The sequence below is a fragment of the Hyperoodon ampullatus genome (genome assembly GCF_949752795.1).
Source record: "Hyperoodon ampullatus genome assembly, contig: scaffold_463, whole genome shotgun sequence".
Lineage (NCBI taxonomy): Eukaryota > Metazoa > Chordata > Mammalia > Artiodactyla > Ziphiidae > Hyperoodon > Hyperoodon ampullatus.
The window spans coordinates 140-18,748 of NW_027640622.1; the positions used below are offsets into that span (position 1 = coordinate 140).

The 18,609-nt window shown below is 37.0% G+C and overlaps 1 pseudogene across 1 annotated transcript in view; it reads left to right on the top strand.

Moving 5' to 3' along the window:
• The first annotated feature begins 2,467 nt into the window (after window positions 1–2,467).
• Window positions 2,468–18,609, top strand: part of LOC307070085 (coiled-coil domain-containing protein 150-like) — a 147,553-nt pseudogene continuing 131,411 nt past the window's right edge. The window contains exons 1-3 of the transcript in view: window positions 2,468–2,656; window positions 7,416–7,531; window positions 12,699–12,782. The product of the transcript in view is annotated as a coiled-coil domain-containing protein 150-like (transcript). The remainder of the gene's footprint in view (window positions 2,657–7,415; window positions 7,532–12,698; window positions 12,783–18,609) is intronic.

Sequence of the window (18,609 nt, forward strand, 5' to 3'; positions counted from 1 at the left end):
CTGTTTACTCTGCTGCTTTTGAATGAAATGCTCTATAAATATCAGTTAGGTCCATCTGGTCTAATGTGTCATTTAAGGCCTTTGTTTCCTTATTGATTTTCTTTCTGGATGATCTGTTCTTGGATGAAAGTGGGGTGTTAAAGTCCCCCACTATTATTGTATTACTGTCAATTTCTCCTTTTATGGCTGTTAGTATTTGCCTTATATATTGGAGTGCTCCTATGTTGGGTACATATACGTTTTCGATTGTTATAGCTTCTTCTTAGATCGATCTCTTGATCATTATGTAGTGGCCTTCTTTATCTCTTGTAACAGTCTTTATTTTAAAGTCTATTTTGTCTGATATGAGTATGGCTACTTCAGCTTTCTTTTGATTTCTATTTGCATAGAATGTCTTTTTCCATCCTCTCAATTTCAGTCTGTATGTGTCCCTAGATCTGAGGTGGGTCTCTTATAGACAACATATATACGGATCTTGTTTTTGTATCCATTCAGCCAGTCTTGTGTCTTTTGGTTGGAGCATTTAATCCATTTACATTTAAGGTAATTATCAATATGTGTGTTCCTCTTGCCATTTTCGTAATTGTTTTGGATTTGGGTTTTTTTGTGGGTTTTTTTGGCTGCATCCCTTGTTTTGGGACATGGCAGTGAAAGTGCCAAGTCCTAACCACTGGACCACCAGGGAATTCCCTGGATTTGTTTTTGTAGGTCTTTCTTCTTTCCTTCCTCTTTTGTTCTCTTATCTTGTGCTTTGATGACCAACTTTAATGTTGTGTTTCAATTCCTTTTTCTTTTTTGTGTGTATCTATTGCAGATTTTTGGTTTATGGTTCCCATGAGCTTTTGATACAGCAGTCTGTATATAAAGAAGATTGCTTTAAGTTTCTAGTCTTTTAATTTCAAATGCAATTCCAATATCCTGCATTTGTGCTCTCCTCTTCTCACAGTTACTGGTTTTGATATCATATTTGTGTGCAGATGATTTCCTACATTAACTGTATGTTTACCTTTACTGCTGAGCTTTCCATTCATAATTTTCTTGTTTCTAGTTGTGGCCTTTTCTTTTCCACCTGGAGAAGTTCCTTTAGTGTTTGTTGTAAAGGTGGTCTGGTGGTGCTGAATTCTCTTGGCTTTTGCTTGTCTATAAAGCTTTTGATTTCTCCTTGAAATCTGAAAGAGAGCCTTGGTGGGTAGAGTATTCCTGGTTTTAGGTTCTTGCCTTTAATCACTTTAAATATATCTTGCCACTCCCTTCTGGCCTGCAGAGTTTCTGCTGAGAAATCACTTGATAGCCTTATGGGAATTCCTTTGTATGTTACTTGTTGCTTTTCCCTTGTTGCTTTTAATATCTTTTCTTTGTCTTTCATTTTTGTCAGTTTGATTAGTGTGTGTCCTGGCATATTCCTCCTTGGGTTCATCCTACCTGGGAGTCTCTCTGCTTCCTGGACTTGGGTTACTGTTTCCTTTTCCATGTTAGGGAAGTTTTCAGCTATTATCTCTTCAAATATTTTCAAAGGTTCTTTCTCTCTCTATTCTTCTTCTGGGAGGCCTATAATGTGAATGTTGGTGCATTTAATGTTGTCCTGAAGTCTCTTAGACTCTCTTCATTTCTTTTCATTCTTTTTTCTTTATTCTGCTCCATAGCAGTGATTTCCACCATTCTGTCTTCCACCTCATTTATCCATTCTTCTGCCCCAGTTATTCTGCTATTGATTCCTTCTAGTGTATTTTTCATTTCAGTTATTGTATTGTACATCTCTGTTTGTTTGGGCTTTAGTTCCTCTATGTCTTTTTTAAACATTTCTTGTATCTTCTCAGTGTGTGCCTCCATTCTTTTCCTGAGATCGTGGAACATCTTCAATATCATTACTCTGAATTCTTTTTCCAGTAGGTGGCCTATCTCCACTTCACTTAGTTGTTCTTCTGGTGTTTTATCTTTTTCTTTCATCTGGGACATATTCCTTTGCCGTCTCATTTTGTCTTAACTTTCTGTGATTGCGGTTTCCATTCCGCAAGCTGCAGGATTGTAGTTCTTCTTGCTTCTGCTGTCTGCCCTGTGGTGGCTGAGGCTGTCTAAGAGGCTTGTGCAGGCTTCCTGGTTCCTGCCCACTGGTGGGTAGAGCTGGTTCTTGTCCCTCTGGGCAGGGCCATGCTCAGGAAGACTTTAAGCAGCCTGTCTGCTGATGGGTATGACTGTATTCCCGCCCTGTTGGTTGTTTGGCCTGAGGCGTCCCAGCACTGGAGCCTACAGGCTGTTGGGTGGGGCTAGGTCATTGGGAGGAAATGGCACCGTCCAGGAGTGCTCATGCTAATGATTACTCACCACAACTACTGCTACCAGTGTCTTTGTACCTGCAGTGAGCCATAGCACCTCCCCTGCCTCTCCAGGAGACCCTCCAATACTAGCAGGTAGGTCTGGCCCAGTCTCTTATGAGGTCACTGCTTTTTTTCCCTGGGTCCTGGTGCACATGAGACCTTGCCTGTGCCCTCCGAGAGTGGAGTTTCTCTTTCCCCATTCCTGTGGAATTCCTGCGATCAAACCCCGCTGGCCTTCAAAACCAGATTCTCTGGGGGCTCTTCCTCCTCTTACCAGGTCCCCACGCTGGGAAGGCCGACATGGGGCTCTGAACTTTCAGTCCTGTGGGAGACCTTTTCAGGTATAATTACTTTCTAGTTTGTGGGTCGCCCACCCAGTGGGTATGGGATTTGATTTTATTGCAGTTGTGCCCCTCCTACCATCTCGTTGTGGCTTCCTCTTTGTCTTTGGATGAAGGGTGTCTCTTTAGGTAGGTTCTAGTGTTTTATTTTCTATGGTTGTTCAGCAGTTAGTTGTGATTTTGGTGTTTTTGTATGAAGGAGTGAGCTCATGTCCTTCTACTCCCCCATCTTGCAACTGTCATCCTGCACCCATTTTTTATTCTAACAATTTTATAGTTTTACAGATTACATTTTGGTCTTTGATCCATTTTGTGTTAAATTTTATATATGGTATGAGGTAGAGGTTTAACTTCATTATTTTGCCTGTGGATATCCAGTTATCCCAGGACGATTTGTTGGAAGACTGTTCTTTCTATTGAATGATGTTGGCTCCCTTGTCAAAATCTAGTTAACCATAGATGCATGGGCTTATTTCTGGACTCTCAATTCCATTGCATTGATATATATGACTGTACGTATGCCAGTACCACATGGTCTTGATTACTGTAGCTTTGTAATAAGTTTTAAAATTGAGATGTGTGAGCCCTCCAACTTTATTTTTTTTGAGATTGTTCTGGCTATTCTGGATCCTTGCATGTCTATATGAATTTCAGGATCAGATTTTCCATTTCTGCAAAAAAAGAGGAGCTGGAATTTTGATAGGGTTTGTATGATCCTGTAGATCAATTTGGAGAGTATTGCAATCTTAACAATAGAGTATATATTTTCTCTATATAAGGTTGTGCCATCTGCAAATGGAGATAGTTTTATTTTTTCCTTTCCAATTTGTTGCTGTTTGTTTCTTTTTCTTGTGTAATTGCTTTGGCTAGAACCTCCAGCCATGAGAGGTTGAATAGAAGTGATGAGAGCAGACATCCTTGTTTTGTTCCTGAGTTTAGAGGGTTAGCTTTCAGTTTGGCACCATTAAGTATGATGTTAGCTGTGTCCGAAATGCCCATGATCAGGATGAGGAAATTCCCTTCTATTCCTAGTTTGTTGGGAATTTTTATCATGAAAATATGTTGAACTTGTTCAGTTGCTTTTTCTATATCTGTTGGAATAATCTTGTGGATTTTGTCCTTTATTCTATTACTAAGGTGTATTACATTGATTGATTTCAAATGTTGAACCAAGTTTTCCTTTGGGGGATAAATTTCACTTGATCATGGTGTATAATCCTTTTCATATGTTGTTTGATTTGGCTTGCTATTATTTTGTTGAGGATTTAAGAATCTATATTAATAAGGGTTACCACATAGTTTTTTGTTTTTTTTTCTTGTGACATCTTTGGTTTTGGTATCAAGGTATTGAATAATATTGGCCTCTTAAAATGATTTGATAGTGTTCCCTCTCCTATTTTGAGAAGACTTTGTGAGGGATTGGTGTTAATTCTTTCAGTGTTTTGTAGAATTCAACAGTAAAGCCATCTGGTTCTAGGTTTTTCTTTGTGGGGAGTGTTTTGTTTTTTATTATTATTATTATTGATCCAGTCTCTTTATTTGTTATAGTTCAATTCATATTTCTACTTCTTTTTGAGTTTTAGTCATTTGGGTCTTTCTAGGAATTTGTCCATTTCATCTAGGCTATGTAATTTATTGGCATACAGTTGTTCCTAGTAGCCCCTTTTTAATTTCTGGGAGTTCAATACAATCTCTCTTCTTTCATTTCTAATTTTAGCAATTTGTGTATTCTTTATATTTTTTTCTTGGTTAATACCACAGTGGTTTGTCAATTTTGTTGATCTTGTCAAAGAACCAACTTGTGGTTTTACTGATTTTCTCTATTGTTTTTCTAGCCTCTGTTTTATTTCTGCTATAATCCTTATTATTTTCTTCCTTTTGCTTGCTTTGAGTTTAATTTTCTTTTTCTAGGTTCTTAAGATGGATGCTTAGGTTATTGATATCAGATATTTCTCTTTTTTTAAATATAAGTTTATACAGCTACATATTTCCCTCTAAACACCACTTTAGCTGCATACCATACATTTTCTTTATCATGTTATATTTTCATTTTCATTCATCTCAAAATATTCTTTAATTTCCTTTGTAATTTCCTCTTTGACCCATTGATTATTTAGAAATATGTTGTTGATTTCCCCATATATGTGAATTTTCCAAATTTCCTTCTTTTATTCATTTAATTTTATTTCATTGTTGTTGGAGAACATACTTTATATAATTTCAGTCCTTTCAGATTTATTGAGAGTTGTTTTATGGTTTAACATGTGGTATATCCTAGAGCACGCTTCATGTGCACTTGAGAAAAATGTGTATTCTATTATTGTTTGGTGGAGTGTTCTAAAGATGTGTTTTAGGTCCAGTTGCTTTATAGTGTTGTTCAAGTCATCAGCTGTTTCTTCATTGATCATCTAACTGTTCCACCTATTATTGAAAGAGGGATATTGAAGTCTTCAACTGTTAGTGTTGAATTGTTATTTCTCCCTTCAATTCTGTCAGTTTTTGCTGTATTGTTTTTGCTTCATTGGGGTTGTGTTGTTAGATGCAAATGCATTTATAAATGTTATCTTCTTAATGGATTGATCCTTTTTTCAATATTTAATGTCCTTCTTTTTTTTTTTTTTTTGTTTCGTGGGCCTCTCACTGTTGTGGCCTCTCCCGTTGTGGAGCACAGGCTCTGGATGCGCAGGCTCAGCGGCCATGGCTCACGGGCCCAGCTGCTCCGCAGCATGTGGGATCTTCCCGAACTGGGGCACGAACCCATGTCCCCTGCATCGGCAGGCGGACTCTCAACCACTGCGCCACCAGGGAAACCCTATAATGTCCTTCTTTATCTCACAGATTTTTGTCTTAATATCTACTTTGTCTCATGTTAGTGTAGCCACTCCAGCTCTTTTCAGATTACTGTTTACATCATATGTCTTTTCCCATCCTTTTATTTTCAACCCATTTGTGTCTTTGGATCTAAAGTGTGTCTCTTATAAACAGCATACAGTTGGGTCTTTTAAAAAATTTATTCTGCCTGTCTCTGCTTCTTAGTTGGAGTGTTTAATCCATTAATATTTAACATCATTACCCATAAGGTAGGATTTACATCTGCCACTTTACTGTTTTTTTATATGTTTTATGTGATATTTGTTCCTCTGTTTCTCCAGTATTGCCTTCCTTTGTGTTAAGTAGATATTTCTGGTGCACTATTTTAATTCCCTTAACCTTTCTTTTACTATATATTTTTGATTTATAGATAACTGAGTTACAAACAAGAACTACATATTTATATGTCTTCTACATGTACCTACATTGCTACATTTTCTGGTACCCTTTATTTCTTTATGTGGATTCCAGTTATTATCTAATCCCCTTTTATTTCAGCCTGAAGAGCTCCCTTTAGCATTTCTTACAGGGCATTTTTTTCTAGCCTCACAGTCTAGACCCCACCAAAGGGCGGACACTGGTAAATTATCCCACACAATTTAAATTGGGATTAGAGAGAATTGACATCTTAGCAATATTGTATCTTCCTAATACAGGGCCACAGTATGTCTCTCCATTTTATTTAGGCTTTTGATTTGTCTTGTCAGCATACTGTAATTTTCAGCATGTCAAATATTGGACATATTTTTTCTTAGATTTGTACCTAAGAATTTCATGGATTTTGGTGCTGTTATAAATGGAACTTTTAAGAAATATCAATTTCCAATAGTTTGTTGCTAATATATAGAAATACAATTGATTTGACCTTGTATCCTTCAACCTTACTAAACTCACTTATTCTAGGATTTCTTTTGTAGATTCTTTGGGATTTCCTATGTAGACTATCATGTCTGTTGTAAGTGGAGACAGTTTTCTTTCTCCCTTTCCAATTTCTATGCTTTTTATTACTTTTTCTTACCTTGTTGCACCAGCTAAGGCCTCCCGTATGATACTGAATAGGAATGGCAAGAGCAGATATCCTTGCCTTTTTCCCAGTCTTAGGGGAAAACATTCAGTCTTCCACCAATACTGATATTAGTTGTAGGTTTTTACAGACATAATTGATCACATAGAGATGGTTCCCTTTCATTTCTAGGTTACTGGGTTTTTATCATAAATTAATTTGAATTTTGTGGAATGCTTTTTCTGTGTCTATTGAGATGGTCATATGGTTTTTCTTCTATAGTCTATTGATGTGGTGAATTATTGTAATTAATTTTGAATGTTGAACAAGCCTTGTATTACCAGAATAAACTACACTTAGTCCTGATTTGTTATCCTTTTATTTATTGCTGGATTCATTTTGCTAATATTTTTTGGAGTATTTTTGCCTCTATATTTATATGCTCGAGTTAATATATAAATAGGTACCAAGTATCAGAAGGACTTTCACTTCTAGTAAATGTACACTATGCAATTTGTAATAACTCTCCTGCTAAAGACAACTAAAAAGCAGGGAAACACATTCATAAGATACCATTTATTTTACAGTTAAAAATGTCATTTTAAAAACAAGATAAGGGCTTCTCTGGTGGTGCAGTGGTTGAGAGTCCGCCTGCCGATGCAGGGGACACGGGTTCGTGCCCCGGTCCGGGAAGATCCCACATGCCGTGGAGCAGCTAGGCCCGTGAGCCATGGCCGCTGAGCCTTCACGTCCGGAGCCTGTGCTCCACAATGGGAGAGGCCACAACAGTGAGAGGCCTGCGTACCGCAAAAAAACAAACAAACAAAAAACAAGATAATATTTTTGGATCTGGCATAGAATTCTTTTCTCTTTTTTCTTCTAAAGGTAGGCATAAATGCATTAACCTGCAACCTGCAAACTCTAGAGCAAAAGAATAAGCAACTGGCAGATCAAATTGCTTCCCTAGAACTTGAGCAAGCAACTTCTGATTACCATTGGGGGTATAAAAAGTCAGTCTAAATTAGCAATTAATGACTATGAGTTTTAAAAACAATCAGAAATCAGGAGATGGGTTTCCTTCATTTTTTTTTTGATAATTATCACAAGTCTGAATAATGCAGGCTAAATATGTCAGAGAGCCCTACGGTATTCAGACAATACAGGATTTAGGAAAACAAGAGTTTAAGACAGCCTTTAAATGTCTGCCTACACAGATGATCTATAATGCTGAAAAGCACCAATATTTCTAACGTTTTAAAATATTTTCTTTTCCATAAATTGTGAGGAAGAAACTTGTATTTTTTTTCTCTTTCTGACAGTTCGATCCATTAGGAAATGAATAGTAAGTTCGATTCCTAAAGGCTACTTGACAAGGTCAATCCATTACAAATAAATGGTAGAAGTCTTAAAACATCTCCAGGTGAAGGAGATTTAAAGAGATGATTGTTATGTTAAACAGCTAATAAGCTTTCCATGTGCTTCTGAATACTTGAGAAAGAATTAGCCATTGCTTCTATAACATGCAAATCATCTTTCAAAATTCCAAAGAAGGCCCTGTTGTGAAGTCTGCCTTAATCTGAACTAAATTCTTTCAAACTCTGTCATAAGCTGCTCATTACTTCAACTATAAAAAATTACAGAGACTAAATCTAAATCCTGGGACTTCCCTGGTGGTGCAGTGGTTAAGAATCCGCCTGCCAATGCAGGAGACATGGGTTCAAGCCCTGGTCCAGTAAGATCCCACATGCCACGGAGCAACTAAGCCCATGTGCCACAACTACTGAGCCTGCGCTCTAGGGCCCGCGAGCCACAACTGCTGAGCCCTCGTGCCACAACTACTGAAGCCTGCATGCCTAAAGCCTGTGCTCTGCAACAAAGAGAAGCCACCTCAATGAGAAGCTCATACACCCCAATGAAGAGTAGCCCCCACTCACTGCAACTAGAGAAAGCCCGTGCGCAGCAACGAAGACCCCATAGAGCCAAAAATAAATAAATAAATAAAAATTAAAAATATATGTATAAATACTCTAATTTTTCATGGCTTTAGAGCCAGACTATCTATATTTCAATTTTGGCTGTGACCTTGGGTGTGATCCTTAACCTCTCGGAGCCTGAGTTTCTTAATGTCTCAAAATGGGGATAATCATACTATTATTAGGAGGTTGTTGAGGTTAAGTAAGTTAATACATGTAAAACATGTAGAGCATTCTAACATTTATTGAATTCTTAGTATCTCAACTGTCTCAGAAGAAAGCCTGTAAGTTCCTATCAGAGCAACAAGGTGCATTAGCTCTAATTCCTGGTACTGTCTCAAACCACGCCTCCCTCCCCCAAGATTAAAGATTCATCCATGTCCTTTCCTGTTGGCCAGGCCTCAGCTGGGCTTATCCACCCACCTGGCTTGGGTCTCTCTGGAAGACCATATCTCAGTCTGCATGATTCTTTCATGCCTCTACTGCCAGTGAGCAGGCCTGTGACCTTATCCTATTAGTGACTTTGACGGGTCTTGCAAGTGATTTGCTCAATGCTGATTCTTGCCTGTCCACAGCATCTCTTGATTAAGGTCTCCCAGTGATATCCCATACCTCAATTCCAGCTTATATGTCTATGCAAAGAATCTTCTCTGACCAAACCTGCCTGGAAGTGCCTCACTTGGCTGTATGAGTCTTGAGGAAAGAGGTTAAGAACTTTTTTTTTTTTCAATCCGAGCAATGTCATTAAACCTATTGTTCTTTGAGAATTAACACTTGAAATTCTCAATAAAAACTACCCTCTAGTATAACCTCTTACTGATTTTTAGAGATATACATATGAATGTGTGTTGTGTATGCCACACCACAGATTTAAATTCAGACCTGGTTACAATACTCGGCTCCATTTACTGTGTGACCTGGGCAAGTTCTTAACCTCTATGGCCTTCAGCGCCAAGGGGATCTGCCCTAACTGTGGGGTTCTACTGTGCAAACCCATAGCAAAATAGGTACTACATTTCTAACTGCTAAGTTAGAAATTGACCTGCTTATGCATCTGCCTTCACTCTCTTCTAATGCAAGAAGAGTAGTTACTCATCTGTATACTCCCTTGCCTACCGTAACACCTAATACATAATAGGTGTTAAAGAAATGTTGATTGGGTAGAGCACAAAGAGGGTCATGTGGTCTTACCAGGCTGTGAGGATTAAATGTCATACTGTGAGTAAAGTGCCCCTCACAGGGCCAACATATACAGTATACTTGTATAAATGTAATTTCTTCTTTTTCTCACACTTCCTAATTTTAGGTTTATGTTTTCCATTTCAGCCTTTAATGACTGTGTAATTTTTAAATTTTTTTATTGAAATATAGTTGATTTACAACGTTGTGTTAATTTCTGCTGTACAGCAAAGTGAGCCGGTTATACTTTTATATTTTTAAATATTCTTTTCCATGTGGTTTATCACAGGATATTGAATATAGTTCCCTGTGCTATACAGTAGGACCTTGTTGTTTATATATTCTATATATAATAGTTTGCACCTGCTAACCCCAAACTCCCACTCCCTCCCTCCCCCATTCTCCCCTCCCCCTTGGCAACCACAAGTCTGTTTGCTATGAATAATGGTGTAACTTAAGTCCGTTACCACAGGCAGTCATGCAGGGAAATACAATGAGAAAAGGTCCAAATGTGAGAAGGTTACTATTCCTGGATTCAAGTTAAATGACTATTTGCCCCACTTCTCATTTGTATTTTAAACATACGTTTTCAAATGGTAGCAGCAGACAGAAGTAGAATTAGTTGCATACACAACTAGGATTATAATGACTTGAAATTAAACAATGTATTAAATGTAGTATTTCTTAAAACTAGGGTGACATTCAGTCAGTGTATACTTGTGAGGGTGACAGAGTCGGTTCCATTTGCGGGGGCCTATGTCATACTGGTTGTTAAAAATTTTGAATAAAATTCGTACTTAACAATCTACTTATAAAACAGCTTTACCAAGATGCTACTATCTCTTGGTTTTATGTATCCTTCTAACAGCTTCTGCTAACTTTTAGAGCTTACCCAGATTTTTAAAATTATTTTAGAAATCACTTTGTGGCTTACTGTTGATCCTTGTCAACCTGCCTTTCATATCGTAAGATAATTCTTTCTGTGTTAGCTTCCTGCTTTTCCAAGGAGTGATGTTTTTGTGCTTGAGTTAAAATGTATATTCTAACCATTAGCATTTTTCTTTGTATGCTGTTTCTGGGGTGATTCTCCAGTTTCTGTTTTGCTCTGTATATTAATAAATTTTATAGTATATTGCCAAGATTATTTAAGCAAAGGTTACATTGAGTTCTGCATTCCACAACTCAGAATCTGAGATATTCACTCATTTAAGTGGTCTCTCTCTAATTTTTGGTGTTCCACCAATTTCCTTAAGTACAGGGCCTATTTAAATAATCTGAAAACAGTCATTTAAGTGACTGCCTTAACATCTACTTTCCTTTAGCAACTGGAACAATTTATTTTTGTTTGTCATAAATTTAAATAAGTGACTTTGTGTCAAACAGTAACACATTTTGATTTTTCTTAGTTTTCACTTATCAGTGCATTAGTGTTCTCTTGGGTGGCAAAAAGGGGAAATTATTTTAAAAGTGTATTTGAAAGAGTAATAGAATTCTTTATGCCTTTGCCTAAAAGAGGGAATTTTATTGAAGAAAAAAGTGCCATTATTTTAAAAATTCTTGGACACATTTTATAAGAGACCCAGACTATCCAAGTTATTTAAAAAAAAATAAAAAGCCTTCCACATTCCAAGAAGGCAAGCAAAGTTATTTTTGAGTGTTTTTATTTGTAATAGCTAGCATATTTTTGGTTAAATCTGGCTCTTGACTTTTTATAAGCTATAGCTACGTTTTGCAGCACATTGGGCACCTTGATTTATAGGACTTGGAACTGAATTTTAAGTTTTAAATAATTCAGCTTTTATGGTTATGGTGTAGCTTTGTTTTTGTAGCATTATTGGCCATCCTTGTCATATATTTTCTGCTGAAGTCTTGACCAAAACATAATCCCAGGGCTTCCCTTGTGGCACAGTGGTTGAGAGTCCGCCTGCCGATGCAGGGGATATGGGTTCGTGCCCTGGTCCAGGAAGATCCCACATGCCGCGGAGTGGCTGGGCCCGTGAGCCATGGCTGCTGAGCCTGAGCATCCAGAGCCTGTGCTCCACAACGGGAGAGGCCACAACAGTGAGAGGCCTGCGTACCGCAAAAAAGAAAAAACCCTCATTATTAAAGGCTGTTTGAATGATTAAATATGTAATTTCATGAAACAGAGACTTCAGTAATGTTTGTCCTAGATAACATTACGTTGAGTACTTGATCAAACAATGTTGGAGTTTCCGACAAACATTTCTTTTGTTTTTTTTTCAGTTTTTTTTTCTTTTTTTACTGCCTTTTACTATGGTAACTGAGGTGTCTGCTATTGACCAAATGGTTGTGATCATTTGTAGCTCCCACTGTCTTAAATAACTACAATCATCCCTCAGTATGTGTGGGGGATTGGTTCCAGGACCCCCCAGATACCAAAATCTGTGGATGCTCAAGTCCCTTATATAAAATGGTGTGATATTTGCATATAATCTATGCACATCCTTCCATATACTTTAAATCATCTCTAGATTATTTATAATACCGAACACAATGTAATGCTATTTAAATAGTTGTCAGTTGCCCGTGTGTGGCAAATTCAAGTTTTGCTTTTTGGAACTTACTGGAAATTAATTTTTCCTGAATATTTTTGATCCACAGTTGGTTTAACCAGTAGATGTGGAACCTGTGGATACAGAGGGCCAACTGCATATAATCCTCAAACTGCATATCTGCAACCACTGATAAAACCACCCCACATCTGGGTTAGGTTGCAACTACAAAGGAATACTTGACATAACAAAAACAGAATTAGGAAACAAAGAACAACAGTGAGTCCTAAGGCACTCATATTTTCATTAGCAGTCTCTCTACATGTTTCATATTACACTATGATCAGCTGTCTAAAGACAGACTAAGTGGTAGCAGTAGCAAATAAATATGAATCCTGGATTCATTACTTTAGAAATAGTAAGGGTATAAATACTTGTTTAAGAAAGAAAATGATTATTCATTCTATGCCTAGAGGTACTGATACCTGTGTTTGCTTTATCAGCTTGCCCAACAGCAGGTGGAAAATGTCTTGGGAAAAATTACTGAGAGTAAAAATAAACTGGCCTATGAAAAGGGAAGACTACAGGTATGAGATTTCGTTTTTTGATTTTTGTTTTCTAATTTTTTAATGCCAGTTGTCAAGCTAAATTTTGCTGGATTTTGAGAGGACTTAGCTCTGTCATTTACTAATTCTATAACTTTGGACAAGATTTTAAGCCTCCCTAAGTTTGGTCCCTCATTGAAATCCAGGTGACTTCTATTTACACACCTATAATATAATACTGAAACCTAAAATTGTGAAGCCAAGGCTCATTCTGTGACAGTATAAAACTTTATTATAATTATTTTATGCATGGTCATTTGCTGCCAATGTAGAAAGCCTATGTTCTCTCTTTCTTTATCGAAGTATAGTTGATTTACAGTATTACATTAGTTTCAGGTGTACAACAGAGTGACTCAATACTTTTATAGATTATACTCCATTTAAAGTTATTATAAAATATTGGCTATATTCCCTGTACTGAACAATCAGTCCTTGTAGCTTGTTTATTTTATACATAGTAGTTTGTACCTCTTAATCTCCTACCCCTGTTTTGCCCCTCCCACCTTCCTTCCCCCCACTGATAACCACTAGTTTATTCTATTTCTGTGAGTCTGTCTCTGTTTTGTTATTTTCATTGCTTTGTTTTATTCTTTAGATTCCACATATAAGTGCTAACATATAATATTTGTCTTTCTTTGTCTGACTTATTTCACTAAGTATAATACCTTTCTGGTCTATCCATGTTGTTGCAAATGGCAAGATTTCATTCCTTTTTATGGCTGACTAATATTCTCTCTCTCTATATATATATATATATGTCTGTGTCTGTGTATATATACGTACACGTATGTATATGTATATATATAGAGAGAGAAAGAGAGAGAACATATATATATATATTCTCACATCTTCTTTATCCAGTCATCTGTTGATAGACCCTTAGGTTGATTCCATATCTTGGCTATTGTAAATAATGCTGCTATGAAGATTGGGGTTTTTTTCCTCCTAAAATAATGGGTTTATTGAGATATAATTCACGTTTAAAATGTAAAATTTAGTGGTTTATAGTACATTCACAAAGTTGTGGAATCATTACCACTGTCTAATTCCAGAATATTTTCATCATGACAGAAAGAAACCCTGTACCCACTAGCAGTCATTCCCCATTCTCCCCTTCCCTAGCCTCTGGCAACCACTAATTTACTCTCTGTCTCTGTAGATTTTCCTATTCGGGACCATGTTTAATTTTTGAAGTGTAAAAAAGAACTCTTTTTTTTTTCTTTTTTTTTACTACCCCCTCCCCGGAGCTGCTTTCCCCCCTTGGTGTCCATACGATTGTTCTCTACATCTGTGTCTCTATTTCTACCCTGCAAACTGGTTCATCTGTACCATTTTTCTAGGTTCCACATATATGTGTTAATATACGGTATTTGCTTTTCTCTTTCTGACTTACTTCACTCTGTATGACAGTCTCCAAGTCCATCCACGTCTCTACAAATGACCCAATTTCGTTCATTTTTATGGCCGAGTAATATTCCATTGTATAAACGTGCCACATCTTTATCCATTCATCTCTCGGTGGGCATTTAGGTTGCTTCCATGACCTGGCTATGGTAAATAGTGCTGCAATGAAATTGGGGTGCATGTGTCTTTTTGAATTATGGTTTTCTCTGGGTATATGCCCAGTAGTGGGATTGCTGGATCATATGGTAATTCTATTTTTAGTTTTTTAGGGAACCTCCATACTGTTCTCTATAGTGGCTGTATCAATTTGCATTCCCATCAACAGTACAAGAGGGTTCCCTTTTCTCCACACCCTCTCCAGCATTTGTTGTTCATAGATTTTCTAATGATGCCCATTCTAACTGGTGTGAGGTGATATGTCATTGTAGTTTTTTTTGTGTGTGTGTGTGTGGTACGTGGGCCTCTCACTGTTGTGGCCTCTCTCATTGTGGAGCACAGGCTCCGGACACGCAGGCTCAGCAGCCATGGCTCACGATCCCAGCCGCTCCGCGGCATGTGGGATCTCTCCGGACCAGGGCAAGAACCCGTGTCCCCTGCATCGGCAGGCAGACTCTCAACCGCTGCACCACCAGGGAAGCCCTGTCACTGTAGTTTTGATTTGCATTTCTCTAATAATTAGTGATGTTGAGCAGCTTTTCATGTGCTTCTTGGCCATCTGTGTGTCTTCTTTGGAGAAATATCTATTTAGGTCTTCTGCCCATTTTTGGATTGGTTGTTTGTTTGTTTATTTAATATTGAGCTGCATGAGCTATTTATATATATTGGAGATTAATGCTTTGTCCTTTGATTTGTTCTCCCATTTTGAGGGTTGTCTTTTCATCTTGTTTATGGTTTCCTTTGCTGTGCAAAAGCTTTTAAGTTTCATTAGGTCTCATTTGTTTATTTTTGTTTTTATTTCCATTACTCTAGGAGGTGGATCAAAAAACATCTTGCTGTGATTTATGTCAGTGTTCTGCCTAGGTTTTCCTCTAAGAGTTTTATAGTGTCCAGTCTTACGTTTAGGTCTCGAATCCATTTTGAGTTTATTTTTGTGTTAGGGAGTGATCTAAGTTCATTCTTTTATATGTAGCTGTCCAGTTTTACCAGCACCACTTACTGAAGAGACTGTCTTTTCTCCATTGTATATCCATGCCTCCTTTGTGATAGATTAGTTGACCATAGGTGCATGGGTTTATCTCTGGGCTTTCTGTCTTGTTCCATTGATTTATATTTCTGTTTTTGTGCCAGTACCCTATTGTCTTGATTACTGTAGCTTTGTAGTATAGTCTGAAGTCAGGGAGTCTATTCCTCCAGCTCCGTTTTTTTCCCTCAAGACTGCTTTGGCTATTCAGGGTCTTTTGTGTCTCCATACAAATTTTAAGAATTTTTGTTCTAGTTCTGTAAAAAATGCCATTGGTAATTTGATAGCGATAGCATTGAATCTGTAGATTGCTTTGTGTTGCATAGTAATTTTCACAATATTGATTCTTCCAATCCAAGAACATGGTATATCTCTCCATCTGTTTGTATCATCTTTAATTTCTTTCATCCGTGTCTTAATAGTTTTCTGCATACAGGTGTTTTGTCTCCCTAGGTAGATTTATTCCTAGGTATTTTATTCTTTTTGTTGCAGTGGTAAATGGGAGTGTTTCCTTAATTTGTCTTTCAGATTTTTCATCATTAGTGTATAGGAATGCAAGAGATTTCTGTGCATTAATTTTGTATCCTGCAACTTTACCGAATTCATTGATTAGCTGTAGTAGTTTTCTGGTGGCATCTTTAGGATTCTCTCTATATAGTATCATGCCATCTGCAAACAGTGACAGTTTTACTTCTTTTCCAATTGGTATTCCTTTTATTTCTTTTTCTTCTCTGATTGCTGTGGCTAGGACTTCCAAAACAGTGTTGAATAATAGTGGTGAGAGTGGACATCCTTGTTCCTGATCTTAGAGGAAATGCTTTCAGGTTTTCACCACTGAGAATGATGTTTGCTGTGGGTTTGTCATATATGGCTTTTATTATGTTGAGGAAAGTTCCCTCTATGCCCACTTTCTGGAGACTTTTTTATCATAAATGGGTGTTGAATTTTGTCATAAGCTTTTTCTGCATCTATTGAGATGATCATATGGTTTTTATTCTTCAAATTTTTACTATGGTGTATCACATTGATTGATTTGCGTATATTGAAGAATCCTTTCATCCCTGGGATAAATCCCATTTGATCATGGTGTATGATTCTTTAATTTGTTGTTGGATTCTGTTTGCTGGTATTTTGTTGAGGATTTTTGCATCTATATTCATCAGTGATATTGGTCTGAAATTTTCTTTTTTTTGTAGTATCTTTGTCTGGTTTTGTTATCGGGGTGATGGTGGCCTCATAGAGTGAGTTTGGGAGTGTTCCTTCCTCTGCAATTTTTGGAAGAGTTTGAGAAGGATGTGTGTTAGCTCTTCTCTACATGTTTGATAGAATTCACCTGTGAAGCCATCTGGTCCTGGACTTTTGTTTGTTGGAAGATTTTTAATCACAGTTTCAATTTCATTACTTGTGATTGGTCTGTTCATATTTTCTATTTCTTCCTGGTTCAGACTTGGAAGGTTATACCTTTTGAAGAATTTGTCCATTTCTTCCAGGTTGTCCATTTTATTGGCATAGAGTTGCTTGTAGTAGTCTCTTAGGATACTTTGTAATTCTGCGGTGTCTGTTGTAACTAACTTCTCCTTTTTCAATTCTAATCTTATTGATTTGAGTCCTCTCCCTCCTTTTCTTGATGAGTCTGGCTAATGGTTTATCAATTTTGTTTATCTTTTCAAAGAACCAGCTTTTAGTTTTATTGATCTTTGCTATTGTGTTCTTTGTTTCTATTTCATTTATTTCTGTTCTGAGCTTCATGAATTCTTTCCTTCTGCTAACTTTGGGTTTTGTTTGTTGTTCTTTCTCTAGTTCCTTTAGGTGTAAGGTTAGATTGTTTATTTGAGATTTTTCCTGTTTCTTGAGGTAGGCTTGTATAGCTATAAACTTCCCTCTTAGAACTGCTTTTGCTGCATCCCATAGGTTTTGGATCGTCATGTTTTCATTGTCATTTTCTCTGGGTATTTTTTGATTTCCTCTTTGATTTCTTCAGTAATCTCTTGGTTATTTAGTAATGTATTGTTTAGCCTCCATGTGTTTGTGGTTTTTATGTAATTTTCCCTGTAATTGATGTCTAATCTCACAGCATTTTGCTCAGAAAAGATGCTTGATATGATTTCAATTTTCTCAAATTTACTGAGGCTTGATTTGTGAACCAAGATGTGATCTATCCTGAAGACTGTTCCATGCGCACTTGAGAAGAAAGTGTAATCTGCTGTTTTTGGATCGAATGTCCTATAACTATCAATTAAATCTATCTGGTTTATTGTGTCATTTAATGCTTGTGTTTCCTTATTAATTTTCTGTTTGGATGATTTGTCCATTGGTGTAAGTGAGGTGTTAAAGTCCCCCACTATTATTGAACATTGGGGTTTTTGAATTAGTATTTTCATTTTCTTCAGATATATACTTGGGAGAAATTGCTCGATCATATGGTAGTTCTATTTTTAGTTTTTTGAGGAACCTCCATACTGTTTTCCATATGGCTGCAACAATTTACATTCCCACCAACATTGCACTAGGGTTCCCCTTTCTCCACATCCTTGCCAATGTTTGTTATTTGTGGTCTTTTTGATGATAGCCTTTCTGACAGGTGTGAGGTGATATCTCATTGTGGTTTTGATTTGCATTTCCCTGATGATAAGCAGTGTTGAGCATCTTTTCATGTGCATGTTGGCCCTCTGTACATCTTCTTTGAAGAAATGTCTATTCAGGTTTTCTGACCATTTTTTTAATTGGGGTGTTTGGGTTTTTTGATATTGAGTTGTATTAGCTGTTTACGTAGTTTGGATATTAACCCCTTATCAGTCATTCCATTTGCAAACATTTTCTCCCACTCAGTAGGTTGTCTTTTCATTTTGTCAATGGTTTTCTTTGCTGTGCAAAAGGTTTTAAGCTTAATTAGGTCCCATTTGTTTTATTTTTGCTTTTGTTTCCTTTGCCTTAGGAGAAAGAACCCAAGAAAGATTGCTACAATGTATGTCAAAGAGTGTTCTGTGTTTTCTTCTAGGAGTTTTGTGGTTTCGGGTCTTACATTCAAGTCTTTAATCCATTTCAAGTTAATTTTTGTAAATGGTATAAGTTAGTGGTCCATTTTCTTTCTTTGTCAAGTGCCTGTCCAATTTCCCCAACACAGTTTATTGAAGAGACTACCTTTTTCCCATTGTATATTCTTGGTTCCTTTGTTGTAAAATAATTGACCATATATGTGTGGGTTTCTTTCTGGACTCTCTGTTT